A 12,322-nucleotide genomic window follows, 5' to 3' on the forward strand; every position below is an offset into this window, starting at 1 on the left:
ATAAGATAAACTAAGATAAGATAAACTAAGATAAACTAAGATAAGATGAACTAAGATAAGATAAACTAAGATAAGATAAACTAATACAAACTAAGATAAGATAAACTAAGATAAACTAAGATAAGATAAACTAAGATAAGATAAACTAAGATAAGATAAACTAAGATAAGATAAACTAAGATAAACTAAGATAAGATAAACTAAGATAAGACAAACTAAGATAAGATAAACTAAACTAAGATAAACTAAGATAAGACAAACTAAGATAAGATAAACTAAGATAACTAAGATAAGATAAACTAATACAAACTAAGATAAGATAAACTAAGATAAACTAAGATAAGATAAACTAAGATAAGATAAACTAAGATAAGATAAACTAAGATAAACTAAGATAAGATAAACTAAGATAAGACAAACTAAGATAAGATAAACTAAGATAAAATAAACTAAGATAAGATAAACTAATACAAACTAAACTAAGATAAAATAAACTAAGATAAGATAAACTAAGATAAGATAAACTAATACAAACTAAACTAAGATAAGATAAACTAAGATAAAATAAACTAAGATAAAATAAACTAAGATAAGACAAACTAAGATAAGATAAACTAAGATAAAATAAACTAAGATAAGATAAACTAAGATAAAATAAACTAAGATAAGATAAACTAAGATAAGATAAACTAAGATAAACTAAGATAAGATGAACTAAGATAAGATAAACTAAGATAAGATAAACTAATACAAACTAAGATAAGATAAACTAAGATAAACTAAGATAAGATAAACTAAGATAAGATAAACTAAGATAAGATAAACTAAGATAAGATAAACTAAGATAAACTAAGATAAGATAAACTAAGATAAGACAAATAAGATAAGATAAACTAAACTAAGATAAACTAAGATAAGACAAACTAAGATAAGATAAACTAAGATAAACTAAGATAAACTAAGATAAGATAAACTAATACAAACTAAGATAAGATAAACTAAGATAAACTAAGATAAGATAAACTAAGATAAGATAAACTAAGATAAGATAAACTAAGATAAACTAAGATAAGATAAACTAAGATAAGACAAACTAAGATAAGATAAACTAAGATAAAATAAACTAAGATAAGATAAACTAATACAAACTAAACTAAGATAAAATAAACTAAGATAAGATAAACTAAGATAAGATAAAACTAATACAAACTAAACTAAGATAAGATAAACTAAGATAAGATAAACTAAGATAAGATAAACTAATACAAACTAAACTAAGATAAGATAAACTAAGATAAACTAAGATAAGATAAACTAAGATAAGATAAACTAAGATAACTAAGATAACTAAGATAAACTAAGATAAGATAAACTAAGATAAACTAAGATAAGATAAACTAAGATAAGATAAACTAAGATAAGATAAACTAATACAAACTAAGATAAGATAAACTAAGATAAACTAAACTAAGATAAGATAAACTAACATAAGATAAACTAAGATAAGATAAACTAATACAAACTAAGATAAGATAAACTAAGATAAGACAAACTAAGATAAGATAAACTAAGATAAAATAAACTAAGATAAGATAAACTAAGATAAAATAAACTAAGATAAGATAAACTAAGATAAGATAAACTAAGATAAAATAAACTAAGATAAGATAAACTAAGATAAGATAAACTAAGATAAACTAAGATAAGATAAACTAAGATAAGATAAACTAAGATAAGACAAACTAAGATAAGATAAACTAAGATAAAATAAACTAAGATAAGATAAGATAAACTAAGATAAGATAAACTAAGATAAGATAAACTAAGATAAGATAAGATAAACTAAGATAAAATAAACTAAGATAAGATAAGATAAACTAAGATAAGATAAACTAAGATAAGATAAACTAAGATAAACTAAGATAAGATAAACTAAGATAAGATAAACTAAGATAAGATAAACTAAGATAAGATAAACTAAGATAAACTAAGATAAGATAAACTAAACTAAGATAAGATAAACTAAGATAAAATAAACTAAGATAAAATAAACTAAGATAAGACAAACTAAGATAAGATAAACTAAGATAAAATAAACTAAGATAAGATAAACTAATACAAACTAAACTAAGATAAAATAAACTAAGATAAGATAAACTAAGATAAGATAAACTAATACAAACTAAACTAAGATAAGATAAACTAAGATAAGATAAACTAAACTAAGATAAGATAAACTAAGATAAAATAAACTAAGATAAAATAAACTAAGATAAGACAAACTAAGATAAGATAAACTAAGATAAGATAAACTAAGATAAGATAAACTAATACAAACTAAACTAAGATAAGATAAACTAAGATAAAATAAACTAAGATAAGATAAACTAAGATAAGATAAACTAAGATAAGATAAACTAAGATAAGATAAACTAAGATAAACTAAGATAAGATAAACTAAGATAAACTAAGATAAGATAAACTAAGATAAGATAAACTAAGATAAGATAAACTAATACAAACTAAGATAAGATAAACTAAGATAAACTAAACTAAGATAAGATAAACTAACATAAGATAAACTAAGATAAGATAAACTAATACAAACTAAGATAAGATAAACTAAGATAAGATAAACTAAGATAAGACAAACTAAGATAAGATAAACTAAGATAAAATAAACTAAGATAAGATAAACTAAGATAAAATAAACTAAGATAAGATAAACTAAGATAAGATAAACTAAGATAAAATAAACTAAGATAAGATAAACTAAGATAAGATAAACTAAGATAAACTAAGATAAGATAAACTAAGATAAGATAAACTAAGATAAGACAAACTAAGATAAGATAAACTAAGATAAAATAAACTAAGATAAGATAAGATAAACTAAGATAAGATAAACTAAGATAAGATAAACTAAGATAAGATAAGATAAACTAAGATAAAATAAACTAAGATAAGATAAACTAAGATAAGATAAACTAAGATAAAATAAACTAAGATAAGATAAGATAAACTAAGATAAGATAAACTAAGATAAGATAAACTAAGATAAACTAAGATAAGATAAACTAAGATAAGATAAACTAAGATAAGATAAACTAAGATAAGATAAACTAAGATAAGATAAACTAAGATAAACTAAGATAAGATAAACTAAGATAAACTAAGATAAGATAAACTAAGATAAGATAAACTAAGATAAGATAAACTAAGATAAGACAAACTAAGATAAGATAAACTAAGATAAAATAAACTAAGATAAGATAAACTAATACAAACTAAACTAAGATAAAATAAACTAAGATAAGATAAACTAAGATAAGATAAACTAATACAAACTAAACTAAGATAAGATAAACTAAGATAAGATAAACTAAACTAAGATAAGATAAACTAAGATAAAATAAACTAAGATAAAATAAACTAAGATAAGACAAACTAAGATAAGATAAACTAAGATAAAATAAACTAAGATAAGATAAACTAAGATAAAATAAACTAAGATAAGATAAACTAATACAAACTAAACTAAGATAAGATAAACTAAGATAAGATAAACTAAGATAAGATAAACTAAACTAAGATAAGATAAACTAAGATAAAATAAACTAAGATAAAATAAACTAAGATAAGACAAACTAAGATAAGATAAACTAAGATAAAATAAACTAAGATAAGATAAACTAAGATAAACTAAGATAAGATAAACTAAGATAAGATAAACTAAGATAAGATAAACTAATACAAACTAAGATAAGATAAACTAAGATAAGATAAACTAAGATAAGATAAACTAAGATAAGATAAACTAAGATAAGATAAACTAATACAAACTAAGATAAGATAAACTAAGATAAACTAAGATAAGATAAACTAAGATAAGATAAACTAAGATAAGATAAACTAAGATAAGATAAACTAAGATAAACTAAGATAAGATAAACTAAGATAAGACAAACTAAGATAAGATAAACTAAACTAAGATAAACTAAGATAAGACAAACTAAGATAAGATAAACTAAGATAAAATAAACTAAGATAAGATAAACTAATACAAACTAAACTAAGATAAAATAAACTAAGATAAGATAAACTAAGATAAGATAAACTAATACAAACTAAACTAAGATAAGATAAACTAAGATAAGATAAACTAAGATAAGATAAACTAATACAAACTAAACTAAGATAAGATAAACTAAGATAAAATAAACTAAGATAAAATAAACTAAGATAAGACAAACTAAGATAAGATAAACTAAGAAACTAAACTAAGATAAGATAAACTAAGATAAAATAAACTAAGATAAGATAAACTAAGATAAGATAAACTAAGATAAGATAAACTAAGATAAACTAAGATAAGATAAACTAAGATAAACTAAGATAAGATAAACTAAGATAAGATAAACTAAGATAAGATAAACTAAGATAAGATAAACTAATACAAACTAAGATAAGATAAACTAAGATAAAATAAACTAAGATAAGATAAACTAAGATAAGATAAACTAAGATAAGATAAACTAAGATAAGATAAACTAAGATAAGATAAACTAAGATAAGACAAACTAAGATAAGATAAACTAAACTAAGATAAACTAAGATAAGACAAACTAAGATAAGATAAACTAAGATAAAATAAACTAAGATAAGATAAACTAATACAAACTAAACTAAGATAAAATAAACTAAGATAAGATAAACTAAGATAAGATAAACTAATACAAACTAAACTAAGATAAGATAAACTAAGATAAGATAAACTAAGATAAGATAAACTAATACAAACTAAACTAAGATAAGATAAACTAAGATAAACTAAGATAAAATAAACTAAGATAAAATAAACTAAGATAAGACAAACTAAGATAAGATAAACTAAGAAACTAAACTAAGATAAGATAAACTAAGATAAAATAAACTAAGATAAGATAAACTAAGATAAGATAAACTAAGATAAGATAAACTAAGATAAGATAAACTAAGATAAACTAAGATAAGATAAACTAAGATAAGATAAACTAAGATAAGATAAACTAAGATAAGATAAACTAATACAAACTAAGATAAGATAAACTAAGATAAACTAAACTAAGATAAGATAAACTAAGATAAGATAAACTAAGATAAGATAAACTAAGATAAGACAAACTAAGATAAGATAAACTAAGATAAACTAAGATAAGATAAACTAAGATAAGATAAACTAAGATAAGACAAACTAAGATAAGATAAACTAAGATAAAATAAACTAAGATAAGATAAACTAAGATAAAATAAACTAAGATAAGATAAACTAAGATAAACTAAGATAAGATAAACTAAGATAAGATAAACTAAGATAAGACAAACTAAGATAAGATAAACTAAGATAAAATAAACTAAGATAAGATAAACTAATACAAACTAAGATAAGATAAACTAAGATAAGATAAGATAAACTAAGATAAGATAAACTAAGATAAGATAAACTAAGATAAGATAAACTAAGATAAGATAAACTAAGATAAGATAAGATAAGATAAGATAAACTAAGATAAGATAAACTAAGATAAGATAAACTAAGATAAACTAAGATAAGATAAGATAAACTAAGATAAGATAAGATAAACTAAGATAAGATAAACTAAGATAAGATAAGATAAGATAAACTAAGATAAGATAAACTAATACAAACTAAACTAAGATAAGATAAACTAAGATAAGATCAACTAAACTAAGATAAACTAAGATAAGATAAACTAAACTAAGATAAACTAAGATAAGATAAACTAAGATAAGATAAACTAAGATAAGATAAGATAAACTAAGATAAACTAAGATAAGATCAACTAAACTAAGATAAACTAAGATAAGATAAGATAAACTAAGATAAGATAAACTAAACTAAGATAAACTAAGATAAGATAAACTAAGATAAGATAAACTAAGATAAGATAAGATAAACTAAGATAAGATAAACTAAGATAAGATAAGATAAACTAAACTAAGATAAACTAAGATAAGATAAACTAAGATAAAATAAACTAAGATAAACTAAGATAAGATAAACTAAGATAAGATAAACTAAGATAAGATAAACTAAGATAAGATAAGATAAACTAAGATAAGATAAACTAAGATAAGATAAACTAAGATAAGATAAACTAAGATAAGATAAACTAAGATAAGATAAGATAAACTAAACTAAGATAAACTAAGATAAGATAAACTAAGATAAGATAAACTAAGATAAGATAAACTAAGATAAGATAAACTAAGATAAGATAAGATAAACTAAACTAAGATAAACTAAGATAAAATAAACTAAGATAAAATAAACTAAGATAAGATAAACTAAACTAAGATAAACCAAGATAAGATAAACTAAGATAAGATAAACTAAACTAAGATAAACTAAGATAAGATAAACTAAGATAAGATAAACTAAGATAAGATAAACTAAGATAAACTAAACTAAGATAAACTAAGATAAACTAAGATAAGATAAGATAAACTAAGATAAGATAAGATAAACTAAACTAAGATAAACTAAGATAAAATAAACTAAGATAAAATAAACTAAGATAAGATAAACTAAACTAAGATAAACTAAGATAAGATAAACTAAGATAAGATAAACTAAACTAAGATAAACTAAGATAAGATAAACTAAGATAAGATAAACTAAACTAAGATAAACTAAGATAAGATAAACTAAGATAAGATAAACTAAGATAAGATAAACTAAGATAAACTAAACTAAGATAAACTAAGATAAGATAAACTAAGATAAACTAAGATAAGATAAACTAAACTAAGATAAACTAAGATAAGATAAACTAAGATAAGATAAACTAAACTAAGATAACTAAGATAAGATAAACTAAACTAAGATAAACTAAGATAAGATAAACTAAGATAAGATAAACTAAGATAAGATAAACTAAGATAAGATAAACTAATACAAACTAAACTAAGATAAACTAAGATAAGATAAACTAAGATAAGATAAACTAAACTAAGATAAACTAAGATAAGATAAACTAAACTAAGATAAACTAAGATAAGATAAACTAAGATAAGATAAACTAAGATAAGATAAACTAAGATAAGATAAACTAATACAAACTAAGATAAGATAAACTAAGATAAGATAAACTAAGATAAGATAAACTAATACAAACTAAACTAAGATAAACTAAGATAAGATAAACTAAGATAAGACAAACTAAGATAAGATAAACTAAGATAAGATAAACTAAGATAAAATAAACTAATACAAACTAAACTAAGATAAACTAAGATAAGATAAATTTCATATTCATATGAACATATTCCATGGTGAAATAACAAAAAACTAATGTGCTGACGTTGTTAAATTTACTGGACTTCTTTCTGCGGATTGATATGATTGGACAAGATCCTGTGATAAGAGCGTCCGTAGCTTAATAACAGACCGTAAAATGACCAATCAGAAATCATGTCTTCACTTGTTTTGTGTTTCAGATGCAAAAGAAGCTCCAACTGAAACTGGATACCATGAGGAATAACAATACAAAAGAAAAATGGTTTCTGTGTATGTCCAAGTATTATTATATTGTTTAATCAAATTTTTTACAAACACTATAGTATATAAATACTTATTGAGAAGGCAAGAAGATGTATAATAAGACTTTAACTGTCTCTGTAGCGGCTGAACGTTTGGTGATAAGCTGCATCAATAGAATCCCATCTGACCCGCAGGATGTACTCCAGATCGTATCACATCTAGAGAAACAGAAAGGTTAGCATATACATATACATTTATATATATAAATATATATACACAACTATATATATATATACATACACATGTATACACATACAAATATATATATATATATACATCAGACTATTACAGGTCATTCAGCAGACTCTCAGTAACTCACTGCTCACCTGGAGCAGCTGTGGTGTTGAACTCACAACCACCTCGTGCTGTAATTGGAAGCCGAACCACTAGACCAGTGTTACTCATTGCGCGGCTCGCCAAGCTTTAGTTGGTGGCTCGCGTGGCAGTGGGCTAAATAAAGGGGTGATAGATATGATTATGGAGTCAATACAGATATTTCATAAAAACAAGCAGGGCTATTACATATAACCCATTAAAACACTGAAAGTGTCTGCTCTATTAGCCTTCAAATAATACAAATAATTGATAAAAGATGCAAATATAGACCAGAAACAAGATATTTAAACTTACTCGGCCGACACTGACTCACTGCGGAGCTGCCAGTTCTGGCGGTCTATCAGCTCTACATGGTGAATGTGCTCTTGGACGGGTAGATACGTGGTGGGCTAGTATAGAAATAAATAAACTTAAGCTCATTAAAAATATGTTAACATAAGCATGCTTATGAATATGGACATTTGCTAAAAAATCATTTATATCCCTAAATTTAAACATTTAAATTGGAGGATACTACGACCAACCTGGCACTTCACACTCGCGTTAGTTTGGCTCCGGTCGACTTTGTCTTTGGAGCATCAAACCACAGCGGAGTCGAGCGGAAGATGCTGGAGATGGGGTTTGTGGACAGACAACAGCTGCTCGTTAAAAAAAAAAGGTACGAGCCGTACAAGACGAGCAAAGGAAAATTCAAGACAAGTCGACAGAGGAGTTTGTATTTGTCCTCCACGAGTCGAACCCTTCGTGCTTAATGTGCAAACAGACCCACTCTGGTTTCAAGCGAAGTCATTTGGAGCGCCATTTCCAAACGACGCATCCAAAATTCAACAAAACTTACTTACTTAGTCACCTGAATGGGACACCACCTCCTAATCAGAAGATCTGAAACAAAGCAAAACGATAGCCAGTCTCATAAAATATACTAGAAAATGAGTTAGGAAATCTGATTAATAATTAAATTAATAACTATAAACAAAATTACCTTATCTAGTAAAGGTTGAAGGATTTCTGAATTCGAGGCTAAATATATATTTAACTTCTTCACATGCCTCCTACTGTTCATATAATATAAAGCATATAATACTGCTTTATTTACGCAGCCGATACATCTAACAACTAAGGGTCGTTCCATCAATTCACGATGGTTGAACTTAATTGACCGAAGAACTGTTGATTCAGTGTTTACACTGTGTCCATCCATCCATCCATCCATCGTCTACCTCTGATCCGGGTCGGGTCGCGGGGGCAGCAGCTCCAGTAAGGAACTCCAATCTTCCCTTCTCCGGGCCACATCCTCCAGCTCCGACTGGGGGATCCTGAGGCGTTCCCTGTAAGGAGATATCATCTCTCCACCGAGTCCTGGGTCTTCCCCGGGGTCTCCTCCCAGCTGGACGTGCCTGGAACACCTCCCTAGGGAGGCGCCCAGGTGGCTCCTTACTAGATGAACCACCTCAACTGGCTCCTTTCAACGTAAAGGAGCAGCGGCTCTACTCCGAGTCTCTCCTGATGGCTGAGCTTCTCACCCTATCTCTAAGGGAGACGCCACCCATCTGAGAAAACCCATTTCAGCCGCTTGTACCCGTGATCTGGTTCTTTCGGTCATGACCCAGCCTTCATGACCATAGGTGAGGGTAGGAACGAAGATCGACCGGTATATTGAGAGCTTTGCCCTCTGGCTCAGCTCTCTTTTCGTCACAACGGTGCGGTAAAGTGACTGTGATACCGTTCCGATTCTCGCTCCATCGTCCCCTCACTCGCGAACAAGACCCCGAGGTACTTGAACTCCTTCACTTGGGGTAATGGCTCATTCCCTACCCGGAGTAGACAATCCACCGGTTTCCTGCTGAGAGCCATGGCCTCAGATTTTGAGGTGCTGATCCTCATCCCAACCGCTTCACTGTTTACACTGTGTGAGCATATTAATTATGATGCTAAACTACCCAACAGTATATGAAGTAGTTAAATAGTTTTTATTTTTTATTATAATTGAAGTATATTTAGCTAATAACACTTCAGTATTATTATTATTATTATTAACATTAACTTAAGCAATATTTTTAATATATTTTAGTATCATTATTTAGTTTTAATGCAGGACATTTATTTGTAATGGAGTATTTTTACTTAAGTTTACTTCCTCCACTTTTGACTATTTGACCCACGTGGCGACAGTTATACTAATAATAAATGTTATTTATTTGTCATTTAAGTTATTTTACCTTCTAATGATTTAACCTGCTCTCTCAGAATCATCATGGTACAATACCAGATGGTATACGGTTTCTCCGGGTCCGGCCACAGTGAAGGTGTTCTCCGTCAGCACCGGTCAGACCTTTGGTGCCGATAAGAGTCTGCTGGAGCAGGTCCAGGTGTTCCCCAACACGCCGGTGGAGACAACCACGGACCAGCATCTCAGTGACGTCCTCGTCCTCTTCTGTCCCATCACCACACGTGTTGGGTCAGATGTGGAGGCAGCCATGAGGAACTGTGCAGGTAACACAAAGACTTTTATTGTGAAGTCCACGTCCTGCTGAAGCAGCTTCACTTTCTATATTTGTACTATAAATGTTATCAGGCTTTATTTTAACCTCTGTCTCCTGTTTCTTTTAGTGTCCAATGTAAGAAAACCAGTCATTTTAGTGCTGCTACATCACACCATAGATGAGGACTTTTCCACGGATATGAAAAGGTGGTCCGACAAGTATGAGCAGGTCATGTTGGACGTTCACGCTCTCTTCCACGAGACTACGCCGGGATTACTACCCTGTCAGAGAAATACCCGGGCTGTCAAAAAAACTACAAGAGGGGCTAAAGAAACTGAGTAAAAAGCACTAGATGCTCTTTGACCTGTCAGTGGTTTAAATAGGGGCGTACATACAGACCGGGCTCCGTACAGACTAAAGACTACAGATTATATTATATATTTTAAAAAGTTATATATATATATATATATATATATATATATATATATATATATATAATATAGATACAACATATCTATATTATATATACAATATATATTATATATATATATATATTATATATAAAACATATATATACAGTATATATATAATATATATATATATTATGTATATATTATATAATGCTGTGTCTGAGTGTGATTTCATGTTAATTAAATAAAAACATGTTTTGATAAGTTTTTAGTCAACAGAGTTTTTCCTTCTTATTTAAACCACATTATCAGATTTATTTTGTCTCACTGAAACCTGAGATATGAAGAATATGTCTAAATGAATCCACTCGTCATGTTAATGCTCACGTTCCTCGAGGAGCTGCAGCTGTATTCAACTGAAGCCTATTAATCAATCCTAAACCTAAACTAAACTATAACTAGGAGGGAGGGCGGGGGTTGTGTAATGTTTATAAATGTATAATGTCTTTTAAGCTACTGGATGCCTAAATTTCCCTCGGGATGAATAAAGTATCTATCTATCTACCTACCCACCCACCTATCCATCCATCCATCCATCCATCCATCCATCCATCTATCTATCTATCTATCCATCCATCCATCCATCCATCCATCTATCTATCTATCTACCTACCCACCCACCTATCCATCCATCCATCCATCCATCCATCTATCCATCTATCTCTTTTCAAAGCCTTGTTCTTACGCTTTAAAACCCAACATGGAAAATATATACAGTATATACACACACAATAATTAAAACCTTAATTATGCATTTATCTCATTATTAGAATCACTGGGTTCAGTCAGAATGTACATGAACCAACTCACTGTACTCTGGACCTTGTTCTGGGATATGGTGTTGAAACTGAAAGTTTATCAGTGTGTCCACATAATCCTCTTTTATCAGACCATTTTTGAAGTCCTGTTACTGGACTACAAGCCAGCAGGCTAAATATCCTACGTAGATATCTGATAGTGCTGTGGCTGAATTTAAGGAAGTGATTCCATCAGCACTTAATTCAACATCATGTCTCAATATCAATGTAACGGAGGACTCCTATAACTTTATCCCACATTAATCATCTGGTTGATCGTGCTGCAGCTTCACTGTGACTGACACTCGACTCTTTCGCTCCTCTAAAACATAAGATGGTACAACAGAGAACGTGTCTTAACCCCCAAACCTGCAAACTAAAACTAAAGTTGAGGAAACTTTAAAGGACATGTCGTTCCACCAAGCTGAAAGAATCTCGTTTAGTCTGCTAGATAATCTTAAAACATATAAGAAGGCTCTCCGTAATAAAGAGCAGCTTATTACTCTGCATTAAAAGAAGAAGAACAACAAAGGTTTCTTTTCAGCTCTGTAGCCCGGCTGACAGAGAGCCACAGCTCTACTCAGCCTTCCTGTATCGCTCAGCAGTGACTGCTTCAGGAGCTTCTTTGCAAGA

The 12,322-nt window shown here is 27.8% G+C and overlaps 1 long non-coding RNA gene across 1 annotated transcript; it reads right to left on the reverse strand.

Moving 5' to 3' along the window:
- Positions 1-7,645: 7,645 nt before the first annotated feature.
- On the reverse strand, positions 7,646-8,514 carry LOC115004847 (uncharacterized). Its single transcript, XR_003831885.1, has 4 exons — positions 8,464-8,514; positions 8,234-8,328; positions 7,930-8,053; positions 7,646-7,761 (listed from the first exon to the last, which is right to left on the reverse strand). It is a non-coding gene; the product is annotated as an uncharacterized LOC115004847 (long non-coding RNA).
- Between the last annotated feature and the right edge of the window lie 3,808 nt (positions 8,515-12,322).

The sequence above is a fragment of the Cottoperca gobio genome, unplaced genomic scaffold, assembly GCF_900634415.1.
Source record: "Cottoperca gobio unplaced genomic scaffold, fCotGob3.1 fCotGob3_200arrow_ctg1, whole genome shotgun sequence".
NCBI lineage: Eukaryota > Metazoa > Chordata > Actinopteri > Perciformes > Bovichtidae > Cottoperca > Cottoperca gobio.